This window comes from Adiantum capillus-veneris, chromosome 5 (assembly GCF_014529385.1).
Source record: "Adiantum capillus-veneris isolate H3 chromosome 5, ASM1452938v2, whole genome shotgun sequence".
Classification (NCBI taxonomy): Eukaryota; Viridiplantae; Streptophyta; class Polypodiopsida; order Polypodiales; family Pteridaceae; genus Adiantum; species Adiantum capillus-veneris.
The window spans coordinates 162,743,421-162,761,921 of NC_140935.1; the positions used below are offsets into that span (position 1 = coordinate 162,743,421).

At 44.2% G+C, this 18,501-nt stretch overlaps 1 protein-coding gene across 4 annotated transcripts in view; it reads right to left on the reverse strand.

Annotated features, from left to right (window-relative positions):
- Window positions 1-13,428: 13,428 nt before the first annotated feature.
- The window catches only part of LOC147458465 (uncharacterized), a 106,952-nt gene continuing 101,879 nt past the window's right edge, over window positions 13,429-18,501 (reverse strand). For 3 of the 4 annotated variants that reach the window (XM_086513087.1, XM_086513088.1, XM_086513089.1), the window contains one exon: window positions 13,429-14,169. The gene's annotated coding sequence lies outside the window, so the exon portion shown is untranslated. The remainder of the gene's footprint in view (window positions 14,170-18,501) is intronic. The other variant, XM_086513090.1, reaches the window with a different exon arrangement.

Here is an 18,501-nt window from a genome sequence, read left to right on the forward strand (position 1 = left end):
TTGCATTGAAGATATGATTCCTTGCTAATGCAATGGAACTTTGGCTATCACAATGTAATATAGGAGCATCTCTAACCATATCAAGATCTCCCTTTAGCCGTGAGAGCCATAAGGCCTCTTTGGAAGCCATATACTCAGATTCAATAGTGCTCAAAGAAATGCATGGTTGCAGATGTGATGCCCAAAGAGACCGGTCCACCTACAACTACGGATACATAGCCTACAATAAACTTCTTGGTGTATACTGACCCTGAACAGTTTGAATTAGCATATCCATGCACATACATATCTTGCTCACCAAAGCATACAGATAACTTTGAACTCTCCCTCAAGTATTTGAGAATACCTCTCATGGCGTGCCCAAATTAGACATGTACTTGCTAACCATACCAGTTGCACGAGCAATATCTAGATATCTGGATGCACATCCACCATGGCATATGTCAAAGAATCAAACAGTTGAAGCCTAACGCAGTTGAAGCTTAACGCATTCAAGATGTCTCTATAGTCTCTGCATTTTTCTAAGGGTAGTCATCATGATTAAGTTTCACATATGTAGCCAATGGGGTACTAATGGGCTTCCCCCTATTGCATATGGAAATGCTGAAGAACTTTGTCAATGTACTCTTTTTGGCTCAAAACAAGTAGCCTACAAGAACAATCATGAATGATCCACATACCCAAGATATTACTAGCATCCCCAAGGTCCTTCATGGTAAAGGTCTCATGTAGCCTATGTTTTGAGGCATCCACATCCAAAACTAAATTCCTTGCAATTAGCATGTCATCCACATCCAAAATCAAAAGAATAAGATTACCATGAGCCTTGCGAGTGTAGAGGTAGCTCTCTGATTGCATGAATCTATGGTACCATTCACAATTTTCTTACTTCAAGCCATAAAGGGTTTTGCGAGGCCTAGATACCAAATTTTTCTATTAGGAGCCACAAACCTAGCTAGTTGCTCCATGTACAAATCCTTAGGCAAATCTCCATGGTAGAAGTTGTCTTTACATCCCACTGTACTACTTCCATATCTTATGTTGCCAACAAAGAAAGCACTATGAAAAGGGTATTCATCTTCACCATTGGGGAGAAGATCTCATTAGAATCAATGTCTTTCTATTGATTGAATCCCTTTGCAACAAGTTTCACCTTATACCTAGGCGTACCATCAACTAGAGACAACTTCACCTTGTAAAACCACTTGCATGGTAGTGTCTTCTTACCATTAGGCAAAGGAGTCAGATCCCAAGTACCATTTAGAAGCAATGAATCCATATTTGGTTGCATAGCCTACTCCCTCTTGATCAACACTAGACATAGCCTCATCATAACATGGTCACTCTTCAGAATCCGTGAGAATGACATAGTCCATACAAGTGTGACATAGCACTATGTTCGCCCAGCACGCCGCTTTGAACGTATCAAAACCTATGGAGGAAGTACATATACCTGTCCAACATCTGTGTAATTTACTAGAAGGGATGATCTCCCACATGAGGTGCAATTGATTGTGTCGGAGCAACAATAGGATCCTCATACCGATGCCCATCTTCTTGAAAAATTACAAGACGAACCTGAACTGTTTGCGATGGTGCTCTATACATAGAGTCATCATGAAATGCATCAAGGATGGATAGACACAATCTTTCTTGCTTTTTGGATCCAATTTACTGTGTTTTTCCTTGGCACATGTACATATGCTTCACACCTATATTAGGAAGACAACGGGTATAGGAGGGCCTTTTTATTTGTCAATTTAAGGAGATATTCAAAACTTAATTAAATTTTGAACAAAGGCTAGAATGGTGGGGTAGACAGCATAGACATGCCTATATAAAAGTACTTTTACTTCTTTTTTTTTGGAAAGTATATGGAGATTTTACTAGATATAGTTGGAGTTACTCTCCCCCCCAGAAATATATTTTCAATTTTCAAATATTAAAAGTACTCGAAAACATCTCCTTCTAGATATGAAAACTCTTCCTCCATAGCTACAACATCTCCTCCTAGACTTGCAACCTCTTTCTCCATAGCTACAATACATCCTTTTAAATTTGCAACCTTTTTCTCCATAGCTTCAACATCTCCTTTAGATCTACAACCTCTTTGTCCATAGCTCCAATATCTCCTTCTAGATCTGTAACCTCTTTCTCCATAGCTCCAATATCTCCTTTTAGATATGTAACCTCTTTCTCCATACTTCCAACATTTCCTTCTAGATTTACAACCTTTTTCTCAATAGCTCCAACATCTCCTTCCTTAATCAAGGTTCCCTAGCCCAATTTTACTCACTTCCCGAGCTTGTATCTCTCTTTTGAGTTCTATAATCAAGGCTTCTTAACCCACTTTTGCTCATTTCCCAAGCTTGCATCTCTCCTTCGAGTTCCATAACCTCTTTCTTGATGGGCAACATCAAGAAAGTAGGAATGTGCAGCATCTACTTTCCTACTCTAGCTCCCTATCCCTTTTGAGATCTGTTTCCATAGTTGATGCAACATCTCCTTCATTACTGTGTGTGTGTGTGTGTGTGTGTGTGAACTATGCACTGTGCAAGTAATTTCTAGCAGGAGTGTGCTTGCTCATAGCTACCAAATGATTACAATGGAGTAGAGATCTATTGTACTTGGTGCCAATGCAGTGGAATGCAAGGGGGAAATAGGTTCTACTACCTCCAAAAGAGTCATTTGTAAGATGATTATCAATGGCTTGGAAAATTTGACTCCAATGCACTTCAAAATGTAGGCCACAAGTATCAATTGACCTAAACTTAACAATGTTCAAATACTTGCTCTTGGAAGAGGTAAAGTGTTTGAACGTTCATATTGCAATCAAATTCAATATGGATTTAAGAGGCTCACATTGTATTTAGGTTTTGATCTTATACATCTTTATGTTCATGTTTTATTTGCAAAAATTGTATTGCAAAAGTTTATAACGTGGAATTTCATGGATGCAGCATTTGAATACTCAAGCCCTAGGAAGGTATAATCAATCACTTAGTGGCTCGACTGTAGACCAAGAACCAACCAAGCCAAGGTGGAAATTCAAGTGTGGAATTGAACCTCAAAAACAAAGAATCAATTGAAGGTGTCTACTGAAGTTACAACAAAGAAAGGTGCCACAAGTGAAAGGCAAGACGAAGGTGCCAAAAAGGTGGAACGATAGAATAGAAAGGGAGGAACCCTTCATCACAATGGTGGGAGAGAGACTGAGAGCCTAGCTCTATGTCCCTTGTACAAAGCACTTTAGAAAACTCATATGCTAAGCCAATCTGCTTATGTACTTGATTGATGCAATACAATCTTTACCATGTTACAATGCCACATCTTTACTTGCACAACTCTTTGTCATTGTTTCAAAGTACTTTATGTTGTTATTCAACTAGTGGTAAAGTGTGTGCACTTGCCTTGAAATACTAAAGTTTCCCCCATTTTCTAGGTCCCCAAAAAAATTGTGTCGAGACTCAGGTTAGCCAGGAACTCTTGTAGCTGACATGTTCTTGTACATAACTAGATATCTTTTTACCTTTGAAGAATGTCATCATGAGTTCGGTTTCCTTGTAGAAAATTAAAATGTACACCACACTACGTCGAAGAATCCCTATTTTTGAACTATGAACACATCATGTCCAAATACTCCTAGATAATGAACTTTGAAACACATCCTATCCATAATCCAGTAAAAAACAATGGATTGGTGCACTCATCCATAGCGTTATAAATGCATCTCATTGGTTCCCTGCCAGATGCATGTGCCTTGAACTTCAACCCATGGGTTCAAACACCAATAACTTGAACCCCGATACAAGGGTCCAAACTATTTATAGGGAGCACTGCTTGCCACTCACAAGCCTCTCTTTGGCTGAAGCTAGTGGTGGCAATGGCCTCATAACTAGAAATCTAACATCATGACCGCCACCACATGTGCCATGCCGGTCTCCTCTATCAAGTTCATTGCTATCACTGTCTAGATTTCCTTTGCCTTTGTCCTCGTGTGAGTTCCTGCTTTTGCTACATTTATAACAATGGTTGTCGGACCTCGTGGGTACCGAGGAAGCTTTGGCCATCCTTCTAGAGCTTGCCTTTGCCTTTGTCCTCTAGCAAACCCGTGCATTTGCTTTGGGCTTCACAATCTCGAGCCAAACAGTTTGTATGTTTCCTTTAGAACTTTAGTCATGCATAGGCTGCTAACTGGATGCTGGTCAATTCGCTTTCCATAGCCAATAGTTGGTGTTGGTCGTCTCAATGTCGTTGGCACTCGAGAAAGGGGGGGCCATGTTGAAGTTTCTAGATCTGAAAATAACTCTCTGGCACTCCAAAAGGGTGGCCACACAATCTCGAAGACTTTTAGGCGCTATTCAAGATGCAAAGCACAAATTGGCCCCAAGATATGCTACGCATATGCATTTCAAAACGGCCACTCTAGAGGGCTCCAAAGACTATCAATTTTTCTAATGTGTTTTGAAATGCTAGCAAATTGCTGCTCTTCACTAGGGATTTTTTTTTGTAGCATGCGTTCCAAAACTCAATCAGGGACTCCTCTTGCAGGCAAGTGGTTTGGACCATGAAGCACACACTAATCTTGCAAGAATATCAAAAAACACATGAAACCACCTCTGCACCAAGCATTTTGAAACACTGCTATTGATGCTCCTTCACTTGCCTTTAGATCTTCTTCTCCTATTCCTGTTCTTCATGGCGATGTCCTCTCGCACAATCAACAAGCCTTGTGCTCTAATACCATGTCAAATTCAACGATGCAAATAAGTGTAGAGCAATGGGGAGAGTACACGAGAGAGAAAGAGATACTGCTAAACCAACCAACCTCGGCAATAAATTGATACAAATGCATTGGGAACAATGGGTTGTATATATAACCACCTCAGTAAAGTACCTACCAAACTTTGACAAATAAGTGAAATAAATACCTAAAAGCCAAAATAAATATTAGGATTCAATTGGGTAGTTTTCTTGAGATGCCATAACTTGAACACCTCGATCATCTCATCTCCATCTAGTACTCAATCTATGTCGTTTGTGGACCAAAGTCCTATAGGAGCACAAGTTTCATTGAGGCCTCTTCATGCTCAATTAATTTATTTAACCTCCCCCATCTCTCTCCTCAACAAGGATTATGGGGGTTTCTTGCTTTCTTTTTCCTTTGTTCTTACACCTCTCTATGTCCTCAAGCACCAACAAAGCTAGGACCATGTTCCAATTAAGGAATTGGGTAACCTATTCAATTTCAAGTGCCTAAATGTTTCTTAAGTAGTACATGTAGGCACACAAATTTGATTATGCAATTGTTTTAAGAGACCCTAACTCCAACAATGGCATAAGAGAAAGTTGCGTCCTCCTAGCTTGGGTGTTTAAAAGAGAAAACACCCAAGATTTTGTGGCAATTGCAACCACAAAATCTTGGGTGTTTTCTCTTTCAAGGCTTCAACTTGCTATTTATGTTGTTGTATCACCTCATGCTAGAAGCATTTGGTAAACATGTAGAGCTCATGTTGATTGACGTCCAAAATATCTCATTGTCGACATCGACTCTTCACAAAATGTCTCTTTGTCGAGACTTCACCAAGAGGTGGTTGAACTTCTTTCCAAAATTTATATATATATATTCCTTGGACTCATGGTGGTTAGTTTTGCCATGTTCACAAAATCTTTGAATAATATGCAAACTCTTTGAAGAACCTTCACCATCCTCACACCTTCTTGATCTAGCAAGCTACTTTGCAACCCATAGACAACCATGGTATAGACGCGTACACACGATAACTTTACTAACATTATGCCCTCTTGTCGCAAAAATTGGGGAGCCACTAGAAGCCTATCCATCATTACAAGGAAATATGAACATGCGTTACTTGGACTTTTTGAATGATTTCTATCTACACCTATTTACAAAATCTACAGCTATTTATTGTATGTCTATCTATCTCAATGTTTGAAGTGGCTTTAATCAAATACTATATAGAAATATATCAAAAAAACTACCATTGAGTTCTTTGCAACTCTTCATGCATCATAGCTAGCTCTTCAATTGCATAAAGAGGAAGACGAAACATTTCATAGGAGAAAAATTAGCTCCTCACATATCATAAGTCTTCTTGCTAACATACATAATAGCATAGTAATGAAGAAGGACAAGATGGCAAGCTTAAGCATTGAATCATGGCTCTTGGTTGGATTTGCACTCTATAGCCAAGAATGTTGGTGTAGGCTCTCAACCTCTACTTGCTTGGAGAAGGAGAGGGAGCTCCTGCACTTTGCACATTGCATAATGAGAGTGTGTGTGAGTGTGTGTGGGAGAGTATACCCCTTAAGCAACCCCCTAGCTTGCTTTGGTCGACCCCCCCTTGTAGCTCATGCTTGAAGCTCATTGGACCCCTCCAGGCCTAGTCAATCACAAGCAGGAGGCATTACAAGCAACAAGGGTAGCCTTGGGGCAAGTGTCCCCTTTCCCCTTTGTGAGAGAGGACTTGATAAATACAAAGACAATTAATTAAATCTCCTAAATTATCAGTGGACCCCTTGGGTGGCCAACTAATAGGCTTCATGCACACCATGAAGGTAGCATAGGTAGGAGCTTGACATGTGTCCTTGGTGCCTCTTAAGGCTTGGGGTTACCTTGAGTGTGTGTGTGTGTGTGTTCTCTCACTAGCCCCTACAATATGGGCTCGTCCCCTTTTATGTAGGAATCATTATGACTTTTTGTGCTCAAGCACCTTACTCATCAAGCATGACAAAGCACTTCTAACTTGGGGGTGTTCTCACAAGCATCTCAAGCAAGCACAACAAAGTACCTCAAGCACCTAGTCATCCAGTAGGACAAGCACCTCAAGCATCTCAATCATCAAGCACCTAAAGCATCTCAGTCATCAAGCACCTTAATCTTAGGCCGGGTTCCCACCTCAAGCACGTCAAGCTTGGGCCGGGTTCCTACCTCAAGCTCAGCCCTAGCTTACTTAAGGTCAAAGGACTTTTACACTAACTATTGGAGGTGTTCAATGAAGCTAACCCTAAGGTCTTCTAAGTTCCATTGGTAGCGAGCCTTGTTCTTTGATAGACCATCTCTCATTTGGGCCCCTTTACCATTGGCCCCGCGTTGAGATAGATACATAAGCACATGTCTAAATCTTAACCCGTGTTCCCGTTTATTCTCCCACATTAAGTGATCAGTTTAATATGAGAAAATTATTTGGGTGGGTTAGATATTAGATTTTATGAAATGCTCTTTCAACTCATATTAGAGCTCATGCTAGAGGCTAATATGATTATGTTATATTAGCAATTAGCATTGAGGTACCTACCACGGATATATTGGAGAGGTTGCACTATGAGTTGATATGAATAATAGGGACTAGCTAACAGATATCATGCACTTTTCATTGGCCTTTGGGAATCTCATGTACGACCTTCTAGTGTCGGGACTTGACATAGCAATCGCAATGGGAGCGTTCCTAGTTGGAGTTCTCAGTCGAGCAATGATTGACACTAGCATGATGCATCATGGAGCCATGCAGGACAATACAGGATACTTGCAAGATATGCATGCACATTCTAGCACAAATACGCACTTTCGCACATTGCTAGAGTCTATACAAAGGCATGCATATATTTCAAGAGCCAGTGTGCGTAGATTGAGAGTGTCTCTCACCTATCATTGTATATACTACTAGGTCCTATAGTGGATCCACTTGTCGGCACACTCGCCTTTAAGTGGGAGGTTGTTGGAGCAAAGACGATGTGTCTTACACTCGGTTGGACAAGGTGTTAGGTTGCCCACCTACCGTTTACTTATTCTTTAGAGTACAGAGAAGAAAGGGCTCTCACCATTGTCTACGGTTGGCTCCGCCAGATAGAGTCACTCTCTCTCTCTCTCTCTCTCTCTCTCTCTCTCTCTCTCACACACACACACACACACACACACACACACACACACACACACACACACATCCGCACACGCTCTCTTTCATTACCAACATCGAGCCCTACCCACCCCACAAAATAACGTACATCGTTCCCTCTCTCTCTCTCTCTCTCTCTCTCTCTCTCTCTAATAATAGGGTCCTACCCACCCCACAAAATGACGTACATCCTCCTCATCTCTCTCTCTCTCTCTCTCTCTCTCTCTCTCTCTCTCTAATAACAAGTCTTGAGTTCAACTCTCCTCGTTGGATAGATCTTTAAGGTCTCTTGGGATAGTTTCCTATGACATTAACATTCTCTTCTTCTCGGGTGTGTGTGTGTGTGTGTGTGTGCGCGTGAGTGCTAATAAGAGGAAAATGGTATAACCTTTCTATCACCCAAGAGTGGTAGATTGGTTATGCCATTTCCCTCTTGAATAACATGTCTTGAGTTCAACTCTCCTCGTTGGATAGATCTTTAAGGTCTCTTGGGATAGTTTCCTACGACGTTAAAATTCTCTTCTCTCTCTCTCTCTCTCTCTCTCTCTCTCTCTCTCTCTCTCTCACACACACACACACACACACACACACACACACAATGCACCATACCTCTAGGAGAACAAAAAGGAAGCTTTGACTTTGATGGGGGGGAGAAAGGAAGTGTGGAGCTAGCTAGGGTCTATTAAAAGAGCTTCTCTTCTTGAGTTTCACGATGGCGGAAAGAAGGAAGAGAGGTGTTGCGCCCTATCTACTCTCAAGTTATGGGATAGCTGGCACTCTTGGGTTGTGGGATTGGCTCCCAGAGTTTGACAACCCTCAATGCAAAAGTGGCACCTGGAGTACGCTCGCAACTCAAGGCCGAGGAAGTTCCCAATGCAAGGGTGGTATGCCAATGCGTAGGTTGCAGACCCGTCTGCCTCACATTGGTAGTTAGAGATCTCTATCAAGGTGGAAGTTAGATGATGTTCCATTGTGGGAACATTGATATGCAGCCTTGTGAAGAACTTGCGCTTAAACAGAGGGACCCTTTCACCCACTAGTAAGAGGCGTCCAAAAGTTGCACGCCTGGTTTAGGTAACCCCTCGATGGCCTTACTTCAACATTTATGCCAATCCACTCCCACAACACCAATGATATGTCACTTGCAGCTCTACTAGGCAAAGCAAGTTACATTATCAATATTGATTGTAGATACAAATAGAGGCTTTTGCTTTGACTAAGTTAAGTGAGAAGAAAAATTAATGCTTAGTTTGATGTGAGTTTAATGCTCTCTTGTTTCTCTAAAAAGATGCATAATAGCAACTCATTGCAATACAATGAAAATTGCATGTGTTAACGTGGGGAGTTGTAGCTACATGCACTTTGTTTCTTTTTGGTTGCTCGTGTGTTATAACTTACACACATTCCAAGTTCTAAGGCGACGGCAAATAATCGCTTATGTTGTCTTTGACACCCATGATAGGCAAAGAGGGGTTTTCAACGCAAACTATTGATTCCCTCTTAGGTTAAACTTAAAATATCACAAACATCTTTTTAAATGACAGCCTAGTTTGAAGCAACCGTATCAAAGTACGAAACGAGATCAACCTTCCATGTACAATCAAGTTTATGCACGAATCAAAAAACAGAAGTGAATTTCAAAAAGCATTCTCATACATAGGATATCTTGTTTTCCTACCAAACTTTTGTATTTACTTTGTAAAATTAAAGGCAAGAATTTCTTCATCATCTAGTTAGGTTATACATAAACCTTGAGGATTCTTGCCTATGCCAAAATTTTAAGTTGTATTCTTGTAAATGGCCTATTTTTTATTTACAAGCTGAGGGGAAAATTTTTTTAGAAAGGGAAGAAAGTGCTCTAACAAGGGAAAATTTTGAAAGGAAAATATAAAAAACCGACTATTTTTCTAGGCACAACATTTTAGAAAGCAAATGGAAAAGCAAAAATCCATTGCAAGCTTTTCAATTGCAAATAATTATAAAAAACCGACTATTTTTCTAGGCACAACATTTTAGAAAGCAAATGGAAAAGCAAAAATCCATTGCAAGCTTTTCAATTGCAAATAATTACAAGCCAAGGTAGCTATAGGATATCAGAGGTGATTACTAGCCACGGTAGTTTTAGGATACCAAGCCCTACATTGAACCTAATTATTTGCCAAAATTCACTTCTCAAAACAAAATATGCCAATTGTTGAAAGCAAACTACTAGAAAATAAAACGCATAGACACCACATTTGCATCCAAAGTTTTTTTTAAAAAATAAAAAATCCTAACAATGTGGCCTTCCTAGATACCCTAACTATTCTCAAAAGATTCAGCCTTGAGTAACATCTCAGTTGACTTCTCAATATGCTTGCAAAACATTTTTGCAACCAAGCACCTCTTTTTGCATATGCCACAAACAATTGCACACTCAAATACTCAAGAATGTGATTGTAGCTTTGCATATACGGAGTGAGCTAGAATCCGAGAAACGCTAACCTCACAAAGCTGCTGATCCACCAATCTTTCTTAAGCAATCAATGGAGGAATTTGCAAACACAGATGAAGCTATTCACGAATTGATACCAAAAGGAGCGGTAGTGATTACCCGAACCAAAATGATATTGAGCAATTAAAAGTGAAATGCATTACCCATTGTCATCCCCCGATTGAAAATCACATCCTGAAAGGAAGTATATGCCACTGGCCAAATGCAGAGGAACCCCATCTTTCCCGCATAAGCGCCGTCGTCTGACTTTAAGGTTCATTTTTAGTATGAGAATCAAATAGTAACATAGCATTGTCAGCCTTCAGCTAATACATGAATATCTATCTTCAAAATATTCAAGCCACCAAAATGCTTAGGAGATCACAGTCGTTTCATTGAGAGAAAATGCAAGGCATTCTTATGATACTTAATTTTGCATAAAAATTTCAGACTTCTAAACCTGAAAGTAAGTTGGTCAATGCAACAGTGACGAAAAGAATAAAATGTGGGTTATTAAAATAGATTGCACAATCCGCAAATGTACAGGTAAATGTTTGTGACATACATTTTGAAAGCAACACTCCATTTGTTGAGAAGAAGTAACACATGTTAGTCTAAAATTCAAGGGTTTTCCCTAGATAAGGTTATCCTAATTCTATTGACCTATCAAATCTAACAAGCCTATCATTTAAGGCAACCTTTTGTATACGTAACCTCAGAGCTCATTGCATCGTATCACATCAAGCCACTCATGCTGTACACAGACTGAAACTCCCTGGGCATACACCCTCCCTTTCTATCGAAAAAGGCAATGCCACCAACAAAAGGCACAAGGGCTCTAAAGCAGAGAAGCCACACATACAATCTCTCTCATGCCGATTCCGACACACGTGGACGTGTGCGTCACTGCACAGGACAGTCTGCACAACTCTGCAGACACTCTCACACTCACGCCTACAGACACAGTCACAAAAATCACAGTACAGGACAGTCTGTTCAACTCTGTAGACGCTGCTGCAGCAACGATTGCGATAAAAACTTATAATTGCAATGTCACAAGTGCGCGTGCGCGCGCACACACAAAACTTTGCGTGCTATGAGGAAATTTCACATTAGACCTGTGCATACAAAGTAAAGTCATCTGTAAACCAAAACCAAACCCACTACAGTGATCGCCAAAGTGAACAATCCAGGAGCATTGAAGACGAAGTCTGGAGTATTCCACAACACACCATCTCTACTTCACTCTTACACGTGGTCTGATAGCAATACAACATTGTCACTAGATCCATTTTACTAGATTTACAAGGGTAAATCACTCCAATACACTATATAAACTGCACAAACAGCTATATACAGATGAAGTACTTTGGCAGAGACCCTTGAGAATACTTAGATTGTAGACCATCTTAGAGGTCAAGGTCCAAACAAAGACTTCCTCCTCAACCTGCAGTATTTGATTGCCGCATCACTTCATCACAAAGCACCGTCAAGGTTGCTCAGTACTCAGGCAGCTTAACCCAAGGGTGTAGTGGGTTCGGAAAAGAACCTGCATATCTTCAAGAATCTGCTCTAGGCACGACACATCCACACCCCTGCCAATCCTATTCGTCCAGGCAGTCTGAAAGCAATATATGTATCCTTATGCTTTGCAAGCGCACCCCAACACACACATAATTCAGCCCTTGATACCACTCTACCCTTACATGCCTGATGTGGGTTTGGGCAGGTGCGAGCTTTCGCGTACAGGCCACACTGGGAGACCATGCAAAGTGCTGCAATTGTCTCGACCTGTTTTACGACGGCTTGTTTTCAATCACATAGAGATAAAAATTGCATTATTCGGGTGTTTTTTATGTCTCCAATTCCATGCCGTTCCCGTTACAAGCCCCTCGGCCGTTCCCCCATTCCGGGTAAAGAGAAACCATATTACAACCTTTGTGTAACCTCACAACAAAAAAACAAGTGAAAATTTCACGAGGCCTGCCGGATTGATGTTGAATGCTCCACATAGGTTCATGACGTGCTTAGCACACTAATACTCTTAACTATACATTTAAATTTTCCAAAAGAGTTTGAAAGCTGCACAAGTTGATTTTTACAGAAAGAGCTAGCTATTCGAAAAAAATACATAGTTTTATAAATCTTAAAGAGTTCCAATGCATATTGTAAATAAAGTATTGCATGGTTAAATAAATAGTCTGTCAATAGTGAAGCTTTGGGAAATAGCATTTGAAATGCCCTGATGTCTTTTTCTTCAAGACTTTTAAGGTTTTCTTGAGGGACACATGTCGAACAATTAGAAATGAATGACCTTCATCCATATGGATACTAAGGCCTTTAGTAGCCCAAAAAAACTTGAGCATGAGAACATTGCACATATGAGGTACTATCTCAACACATTGATGGCAACAACAACATAAAGAGAAAGCGATGCACCGACACGCTAGAAAAACCCCAACAAGAGGCTTATGCAAATTCCATAATCGATTTCTACGCTCTCAAATCCAAGGCAGGGGGTGAGCAAGCGATATGCATTGGAGGCAGCCAGTGCATGAAACCAAAGACATAGCCCAGGCAAACAAAATACCAATCCTGCAAACCATCATCTCAAGCAAAGCAAATGCCTCAACAGGTGTAAAGAGTTGACTGATAGCGATCCATATTGGTTGATGATGCATTCCCAAATTCCACCCTCAAAAAGCCGCGCGAAAAGAAAGAAACTGAAACTAGCCGGGCGATAGACTTTAGCTTTCACCCAATCTTTACACTGTTAATCCTTACGACACAAAGAAACTTCACGAAAAAGCCTGTGACTGGAAATTACACTTCAAACAAAACACGGCCTCAGAGCTAGAGTGTTGTTACCTATGGTGAAACATATGAAAAAAATCACACAGACAACGGAATATACGCAGATTGAGAGAAGACAAAACCTGACGCTTTTTCATTGATTATGCGGAACAAGATTACAACAAGTTTTTCTAGGAAACTGAACAACGTAACTTAATCATGTGAGACTCCCAAGACAACCACACGGATATTAAGATCAAAATAGACTTTAGACCTTAAACCTTATAGGTAACAGCTGGAATAAGTAATGGCTGGATATGCCTTTTACACGGGCACTGCTCGGTAGCTTGAAATTTTCTCAAAATTTGACTCAATTCCCACAATCCCTTGATCTGCAATCAAACTAGATAGACTAGAGTGTGCAAAGCAAAGTGCTTGGAACTTAATCCAAGATTCACAAATGCACCTCCTAGATCCATCAAGTCCCATACATGTGCAATCTCATACAGTTCATCCTCTCACACTTAAATGTGAAATACAAGTGCTCTATTTTATGACAACATGCCAAGGCTCGGAACCTCTCATATACAAATACATCCAAATCACCTAATACATAACAAACTTATGGAACCAAAACTCAATCAGGAGTTCTCTACTCCGAAGAAAAAGTGCAGGCAACCACTCCGCCTTGGTGAAGCAATTCGACACAAACTCCATAGAAACATCCTCTTAAAAATTCTGCATATCTGCTGACTTTCCATCTACAAAATACTGCTCTACGAATGTCTGACAAATCCGCTGCACTATAGACTTTCCAATGAAATTTGGCTAACTCCATATCAAAAATGTCAGAACATACTCCTTTGTCGGGCACATTCCAGTTAATCCATTTGTCAAATCCGGCTGAATGTTCTGAACATCCATAAAAAGCAAGAAAATAAGCAGCTTATAATCCATAGAGATCCTCTGAACCGGTTCAGTTGTAATCTGATTTACAAACAATAAATCTTGATCATTATGTATGTTGTAGCACCTTCCTCTCCCAAAAATAAGCAAGTCCAAATTTTGCAACACATGAAAATCTCAATTCTGATAATCCACCATCCACATCTGACAATCCATCCTGTACTTGTCCCACACAATTTCAGAAAGCACATCCATTGAACTTGAAGTTTCATCATTTTGCATTTCAAACATCTTTGGCTGCATAAAATTTCCAGGCTACGTGTACAACGCTCGCTGCTGCTGCACGCTCCCCCCCCCCCCCTGCGCCATCATTGCCCCTCACCCCCCCCTCTCTCTTGCCCCCGCGCTGCCTCCAGCCCCCCCCGCGCTGCCCCCCCTCGCCCTCGCGCTGCCTCCCCTGCCCCCCCCTCTCGCCCTCGCTCTGTCTCCCTCGCCCAGCCCAGCCCGCCACCGCTGCCCCCAGCTGCCCGCCGCTCTCGCCCCTAGCTGCCCTTTAACCCGCCCGCTGCCCCCCCATTCCCTGGCTGTTTTCTCCCCCCCCCCCCGCAGCCTTTTGTTCCTTCGCTCGCCACTGTATCCTTCCCTCCATCCCCCCCCCCCCCCCCCCCGGTCCGCATTGCCCCCGAAGGTTTTCTGCACCTGGCTCTGCATCGTTTTTTCTTCGAACTAGTGTTCGGCGTACTTGGTTGCAGTTCTTCTTCACCATCCGCTTCTTCGACTCAGCAGTAGACACAGATGGAGGCTCCAGCTCCCCCACAGAGGGACTCGCCTGAAGCCCCCTCGCCCGACCCCGCTGAGCCCACCATTCGACTTGCTTTTTCGCCGACAGAGCAAGCGAGCCTTGCCGCAGAGGCAGAGCGCTTGCAGGCGACTTCTGTCATCTGCAAGGTTCTCGGCACCCGTCCTAGCAGAGGAGAGCTGCGAGACCTTCTCCAGGCCCGCCTTCTCGCAGAGGTGGGCAAGATTTTGGATGTCCAGATCCTCAGACGGGGGTACTACCAGATCGAGTTCGAGACTTCCGAGATGGCCTCCAAGGTCATAGCTATGAGTCCACTGGCTATCCGAGCATCACGCGCCCACTTTCGACAGTGGCGACATGGTTTTGACCTGACTTCGGATGTGCTAGTAGAGGAGGCAGACATCCCCATCTCAGTCTGCTTTCCGGGTTTACGGAGGGAGTACCTTCCACTTCTCTCCAGGATTGGCTCCGCCATCGGGACTGTCATGGAGACACCTCGTACGGCAGCATCAGTAGCTGCCAAGGCGACTGGCATCCCTTCAATTTGAGTTTTGGTCAGAGATACCCACACGCTCCCGAAGGTCATCCTTCTGCCTCGGGTGAGTGGGGGTTGGTTTAGACAGAGTGTGGAGTACTCGGGTCTCCCGAACCAGTGCTTCATTTGCAGACAGATGGGCCATCTAGCGAAGGCCTGTCCACGGAGGAGGCCACGACCTGCACGTCAGCCTCAACCGCAGCCTGCCAAGGCCAGTGGCACAGCGCACAGATTCTAAGCCACCCTCCGAGCCTCGGGCTCCAGCGGAAGAGGGATGGCAGCAGGCCTGTGGCCGTCGACGCCAGGGGCCACAGCGGCAGCCTGGCACTCAGAGTGGCCCTCAGGTGCCTACTGAGCAGCAGTGGGTTCCCACGGGGAACCGCTTTGGTCCTCTTGAGCAGGAGGAGCCCCCTACGCTAGCCTCCACTTCCGCTTCACCCTCGCCAGCCACCCCACCTTCACATTTCCCCTCTTCCTCCTCATCCCCTTCCCCGCCCTCTGCTCCCGCACACTCCCCACCTCGCCCCCCTGTCTTTGTCATCCCACCCCGCTTCTCTTCTCTGCCTTTGCCACGAGTCGCCTAGCGAGAGAGGGTCAGCCCTTCTTGCGGCCCCCTCTGCAGATTCAGACATCTTCCCTTGCAGCTATCCCTCGTGGTTTGACGAGCGTTGACCTCCGACGCCGCCGGGATTTCTTCGATTACGGATTCACTCGCTTTCTCGGCGATTCCGCAGTAGACCACGAGGCAGCCTGCTTCAGGGTCCACGCTCTGTTCCTCGCCGCTAGGGGGACAGAGGCCTTGGACTCAGCAGTTGGTTTCTCCTTTCCCCTCTGTGATCGGACCGAGACAGAGTGGTCCCTAGACTCAGTGGTGGGATGGTTGCATACACAGGTTCTCGAGTTCTCTCACCACATGGGAGAACTTGGAGTTACAGATTTGCTGCAGACTTTGTGGCCACTGGCCATGTTTGCGGTGACACCCCCAAACTCAGCAGGATGTAGGCACATTGTGGTGTACTTTTTTGTTGATACGGAGTGTTTGCCTTGCTATGTATACATTCATGAGGACTCCTGGACAGAGGAGGTTGCTTTGCGCACGGCTCGCTCTGCTTGGGCTTGGGCCAGGCACTCACTACAGGCTCGCCTATCTAGAGGACGCTCGGATGCGGATTACTCCCCATCCAAGCCTGCCTCGAAGATAGCCCGTCTTGCTGCTGCGGCAACATCTGTTCTTTCTCGCTCCCCATGAGGATCGTCTCGTGGAACGTGCAGGGATTAGGTGGACCCCAGTTTCAGCGACAGCGGGGCCGATTGCGTCAGGAGCTTCAGCGTTGCCTTGTGGGAGGAGAGATTGATCTCCTTATGCTTTAGGAGCACCATTTGTCTGAGAGCCGCATTTGGCGATGTGGTCAGATTTTGCGGGGACGTTATGATACCTTTTGGTCAGCTGCTTTTGGACCTGGAGGCATCCAGGGTGGGGTATGTATGACTATTGCGGACTCATTGCAGCAGGCCATTGTGGGCAGAGGGATTATTGTGCCAGGCAAGGCTCAGTGGATTACTTTGCAGGTTCAGGGTGGCCTTGTGGGCTTCCTGAACATCTATGCGCCCAATGTGGCGAGTGCTCGTGCAGAGTTTTGGTCACAGATTGTTGAGTCCTTGCCACAGGTTGACCATTGGTGTGTAGGAGGGGACTTCAACATGTTGGAGGACCCCTCTGACAGAATCGGAGGCAGCCATGCTACTGTACATGGAGTTGAGTTAGCAGCTTGGGAGAGGTTGTGTATGACTTTGAGGGTCTCGGATACATGGCAGCATTCTGGCTTTGTGAGGGCTCCAGAGAGTCTTGCCTTCTCTAGATCGGACCGCAGAGTGGGAGGAGTGAATCTATCGCGGATAGATCGCTTCTACACAAGTGACCACTTCAGTGACTTGGGGGGATTAGTGGGCATCCTGGCAGGGACATCCTTCTCGGACCATGCACCAGTGATCCTCACGGTGGCAGACAGGCAGAGGAGTGGGAGCACGATGCTTCGCATCCAAGAGCGGGTCTTGTTGGACTCGGCACTCAGAGAGAGGGTAGAGGCTCTCTGGCAAGGGCATGGACAGCCAGGCTCTTCCTGCAGCCAGAGTGGCCTTAGGCCTAGCTCAGCTTAGCCACTTTTTTCTCCAGGAGTCTTTGGCTCGACGGGCTGCAGTGAGAGAGGAGCAGCAGCGTCTCAGACGAGGCATTGCTTCACTACAGAGGATGCACGAGCAGCATCCAGACAGTCCATGGTTGGAGGAGCAGTTACAGCAGGCTCGATAGGAGCTTGCTTGCACAGAGGAGAGGCGCCATGAGTTTACCTTTCACCGATAGGCATCTCACTGGACTCAGGTGGGTGACAGAGTGACAGGTGCTTTTTTTGAGACAGTAGGACCTCGGCACTCGAATGCCAAGGTCAATCAGCTGAGGAGACCCGATGGGTCAGTTGTTTGTGAGCCTGAGGATATGCGTGCAGTTGCTACTGATTTTTACCGTGAGCTACTGTCGGCTGAGCCCCAGTCAAAGAGACAGGATGCATGCAGGGAGCAGGTTTGGGCGCAGATGCCTTGTCTTGTGACTGAGGAGATGCGCCAGAGGCTAGAGATACCTCTTCAGCTTGAGAAGCTGCACACGGCTCTTAGGGCCCTCCCTCGTGGTAGCTGTCCAGGTGAGGATGGGCTGACTCCCAGCTTCTTCTTGGAGTACTGGGACCTGCTTGGCCCAGACCTTTGTAGTGCCTTTCAGTACATTCTGCACATAGGAGTGATGCCGGATAGCATGAGTGAGGGCCTGATTTACCTCATTCCGAAGGAGGGTGGCTCCTTGGATGAGATTCGACAGTGGCGCCCCATCACCATCCTCAACTTAGCCTACAAAATTCTTGCCAAGGCTCTGAGTTTGAGGATTCAACCACTTTTGGAGATCCTTATACATGGGACTCTCACAGGTTTTGTCAAGGAACGCAATATCCTTGACAATGTCTTCACTTTCTGGGAGGCTTCTGCCCTGGCACGTCTCCGTGGGGAGGACCTTGTGATTCTTCTTCTCGATTTT